Below are 4871 nucleotides of genomic sequence, written 5' to 3'. Positions count from 1 at the left end.
TTTTGCTCCCTGCCTCAGTACCTAAAACAGCCCAAGGACGTAGCTACTCAGTAAAGGTCCTGAATGAATAGCTAATGATGACTGCATGCCCTTTACGTGCCAAGTTGCACTCTATACAGATCTCTCTTTTTAAGGATCTTTAATTTTTTTTTTTTTAACATTTATTTATTCTTGAGAGACAGAGCGCAAGCAGGGGAGGGGCAGAGAGAGAGAAGGAGACACAGAATCCAAAGCAGGGTCCAGGCTCTGAGCTGTCAGCACAGAGCCCGACGCGGGGCTCGAACTCAAGGACAGCGAGATCATGACCTGAGCTGAAGTTGGACGCTTAACTGACTGAGCCACCCAGGCGCCCCTCTTTTTAAGGATCTTTACGTCCCCACGACAACTCTGTGATGCAAGTACTGTCACCCTGTTACCTGTATCACAAAAGGACACTCAAAAGGGACTTATCCGTGCTTATTTGCACCATCGAGAGGCAGCAGTCTGAATCCAGTCCTGCCTGCCTCCCAGGATTTGCTCCTGCTCTGACTCTCCAGGGCCTGCATTCGGGAGCACCTGCATTCCCTGTAGACGTTCACAGCTTTTCTCCAGCATGCGGTACAGCCCTGAGGGGGAGGAGGGTACCTGCTGGTGGCCTAGCAACAGCCTCTTCCTTTCTAACTCCCCACATCCCTGGGCTAATCTGGCCTTCTAGGAGCTATTCCTCTGACACTAACCCACGCTTCCCTCCCGCACACACTGTCTTCTGAAGGGTGGATGAGCTGTCCACAGGAACAAGTAGGAGTCCTGTAGTTTCAGCTGGTTGGAACAAGGTGTGCCAAAGGAGTGTTCTCATCCCAAAGTCCAAAGATGGAAGCTGACGCCCTTGTCAGCCCTCTTGATCTCCAAGGACCTGACTGCTGGACTGTTGTGGGTGGTGGTATTGCTTATATCCAAAAAAAGCACAGAAACTCAGGGATGGAAATTCTGTGAAGTGCAGGGGGAAGGAAAATTCCTTTGAGAGAGATGGGTTATTTTCCTTTCAGAGGAGCCAATTAATTGCAGGAAGCCGGTACTGAACTGAGCACTGTCAGATCGTAGGAGGCAGCCTTTCAATCTACCTCATCAGGGCACTGGTTTGTTGGTTGTTTTTTTTTTCCACCCTTTCTAGGCCCAGGGTTTCTCTTCAAAGGACTTTTTTGGGCTTTCTCTTCCCCCTCTGTCTTTTCCATTCCTTTAAGAAACAGTAGCTGGATGCCTGCTGTGTGCCAGGCACTGGGGAGGGAGATAGGCAAATACAGCACAGCACAAATCCAATCCAGGAGGGAGGGAGGAAAGAGGGAAGGGAGGGAGGTAGGAAGTTGGTTCAAGAGGGTGGAAGTGGAGTGTGCTACTCCAGGGATAGGGAGGCCCAGACCTAAGGGTCCAGCTGCCTTCCAGATCTTTACTACCTCATTTTTTCCTAGCTTTGCTGCCCTCTACAGCTGGCTACCAAATCCACTTTGTGGCCTGAGCCAGAAATCTGGTGTGAGTTCACCTCAGCTTCTGCGCTTGGGAGCCATACCCAACTCCTGCCCTCAGGATAAGTCTCTAAATTTCAACGTGGAATTCACATCTCCATGACCTGACTCTTGGTACCATCTGTAGTCATACCTCCTCACTTTCCACACTCACCCTACATTTCATTCATTCCAGACTGCCTTCTGATATTAAAACTCACTCTGCTAGTTCATGCCTCCATGCCTTCTCAGGTGCTGTTCCCTGTCTTGAATGCCATTCATGCCTTCTCCCTCCCCCTTGTTCCTCTGGTGAACTTCAATTCTAAACTTTCTGTTCCCTCAATTCTAAGCTTTCCCCCAAATCCCCCCACACGCACAGAATTAGGCAAACCTCTCTTCTCTAGACCACAGAATCTCATATTCACCTATTCATCATTCATCCCAAACCATCGGGCTTTCCTGGTTGCCTTAGCCTTTTGTCCTGCATCCCATAAGCCAAACTGCCCGAATCCCTTATAAGAAGCAGTGGGTCCAATTCGGCTGTGGGAAGTGATCTGCCCGGCCAAGCACAAACACCCATCCTGGGTAGCGGGGCTCACTCAGCCACTATCGGGTGGGATCCCAGGGTGAATCTGCGTAGGGGTGGGGGGACACCTGCAGCTAAGCACCTGGTCAGAAGTCAGCGCCAGGCAAGGAAAAAACAAAACAAAACAAAACAAATAAACGGCGAGAGAAAGAGTGGGAGGGCCGACGATGTCACAACAGGTAGGAAATACTCGAGAACTGCTTCGGCAGCCTTGGCGAACAAGAGGGACCTTCTTCTCCAGCAACAGGCAGCGAGGAGCAGGGAGCGCGGAGCGCAGGAGTGTCTTTACCCTTTTCTCCCCTCCCACAGCTGCCTTAGAACAGAATCTTCGCAGCAGGAAACGGATCAACCGCCTCCTCCCTCCTCTGGAGGCCGTGAATGGCCCTCTGGGGTCAGCGGCGTGGGGTACGCGCGCTCCTTTTAAAAGCTCGATTTGAGCCGCGCAGCCTCCAGTCCAGTAAAGAGGGGTCAAGCCCCGATCGAGCCTTCCCATCCCTTCCTCTGCAGCTTTACCTGATTTCTTTTTGTGGGTGCTGGCGCCAGCCATGAGCACCTGGATAAGGCGAGAGGCCGCCTGGATTCTAGCAACCCAGCCAGCTTACCACCCGCGCAGAGACAGGAGGCCGCCATTTTCCACCCCGCTACCGCGGGGCAATCTGGGAGCCATCGCGAGCGGCGCGCGGGCCTGGGTGGGTGAGGCGCATGCGTTCTAGATGCCGCAGCGAGCCCTCGCGGCCTGGCGGGGTCTCTGCGCAGGCGCGGTAGCCCACAGCGGCCGCGAGACGTCGCTTCCGGCCCGGTTTGAAGCGAATGGTGCGGCCGCGTGGGAGTAGTTTGGAGATGTTTGAGCGGTGTGACAGATAGGGAAACTGAGGCTGGGGTGAAGCACAGTCCCTCGCGACCAGCGGGGCCTTCACCGGTCCCCAGTGCGTGGAGATTGTACCTACCTGCGGAAGTCGGGGAAATTGAGTCTGAGAGAGGAGGCGGATTCGTCCGGAACGGTGGTTCCCGGGGGTGGAAAAAATCAGTATGATGCCCCGTAATTGTTATAAAGGCGACACACGGGCAGTGAAAGTAATTTATAGTAAAAGACTATGCACCTCACTTTGTAAAGGCTGGAACTGGATTACACCAGGTGATGTTTGTGCCTAACGTAAAATGAGTAAGTTTGGACTTGAATTTTGCCGACAGTTTGTATTTGACTTCTCGAGTCAAAGGCTAGATACTTGTATACAAATGTGTAATGCGGATGACAGCCACAATGCAGGCACACATGGGCGTGTTCTGGTGACTCACCGGTGGTGAGAAGGACTGACACTGATTTTCCAAAATGGTGAACAAAACAGAGTACTACCTCCCTTGATTAGCCTGGTATATGCATTTCTGGATAACATATTGCATATTAAAGCCAGGAAAAACTCACTGTATTTTTTTTTTAAGTTTTTTATTTTTGAGACAGCAAGTGGGGGAAGGGCAGAGAGAGAGAGAGAGGGAGAGAGAGAGAATCCCAAGCAGGCTCTGCACTGTCAGCGTAAAGCCTGATGTGGGGCTTGAACTCACAAACCCTGAGATCATGACCTGAGCCGAAATCAAGAATCGGTCACCTAACCAACTGAGCCACTTGGGCACGCCAAAACTCATCGTATCTGTATATAAGATAGGTTGCAAGCAGGCTTTTTTGCCCACATGAAGGTTTGGAAGGACACTGGGAAAATTGCGCAGGATGGAGGACAGTTTTTTATGGTGAACCATTCTGTGCCTTACAAGAGGTCCAGGTGTCTGCTCGCTGTGTCTTAAATGTTATTAGTGTCCCCTCAGTCTTGTGACACCCCAAATCCCCACACAAATTTCCAGTCTGTTCTTGGAAAACCACTGAGTTATTCAAATAACAGTTTTTGCCACCATGCGTGTGTGGTGGGGAGGCACAGTGTGGTGAACAGACACAGCCCCTGCCCTCGTGAGGCGGGGTCTAGTATGAGAAAATACCCAGATGTTAATCGTGTAATATGATAAATAGCTTGATGATAGAGGCAGCACAGATCAGGCTTAGGAACACATGGAAACCCAGCCAAATAGCAGGTGGTCCGATGGCCTGAAAAAGACAACCTAAGAAACAGCATTGGAGCTAAGCCTTTAAAGACCATCACATAGGAAAGGGTGGTGTGCCAAGCAGAGGGACCAGGACGATTAAAACAGGCCCAGGGTCCCCGGCACGCCGTAGATACCCAAATGCTGTCAGTGGATAGAGGGATGATTGAATGAGACCCAGCCTATTTGCTGGCTAGGAGCCATTCCCCGCTGTATCATAAACTGTTAAAAGTTGGGGGAATAGCTGCTTCTCGGTTCTGCCCAGAGCCCAAGACTGAGGTGGGGCTCGCAGAAGGTGGCAGTGGCAAGGGTCCCAGACGCAGAGAAAGCGTTGTGTGGTCCTGGCCTGGGGGTGACTTCCAGGAAGTGGATCTCCAATTCTGCTCTCCCAGAGGGCAGCCGCTAAAAATATAACTGCTGTGCTGCTTCAGTGTTAGAAAAAGCAGGGCAGGGTTGGCCTCTTACTTTCATATCTGCTCTTCATGCATGATCCTGGAAACAGTGACTTGTTTTTGACAGATGGCACCTGCTGAGGACTGTCCCAAGATAAAAATCTCCCTGAGTGTGTGCAGGGGAAGGCCACAGACAAAGGGGTCTGTTCCCCCAGTGGGTCTAAAGGGGTTCAGAGCCAGTCCCACTCTCCCCCTGGGACAATCCCTGTTCCTTTTGAGGGTATCATTTCTGCTCCAAAGACTAGACTAGGGCAAGGGTCTGGAGCA

This window comes from Lynx rufus, unplaced genomic scaffold, assembly GCF_022079265.1.
Source record: "Lynx rufus isolate CCGP_SWC_20201006 ecotype Redwood Valley unplaced genomic scaffold, mLynRuf1.p SCAF_8, whole genome shotgun sequence".
Classification (NCBI taxonomy): Eukaryota; Metazoa; Chordata; class Mammalia; order Carnivora; family Felidae; genus Lynx; species Lynx rufus.
Note: the sequence above shows the minus strand (reverse complement) of the source record.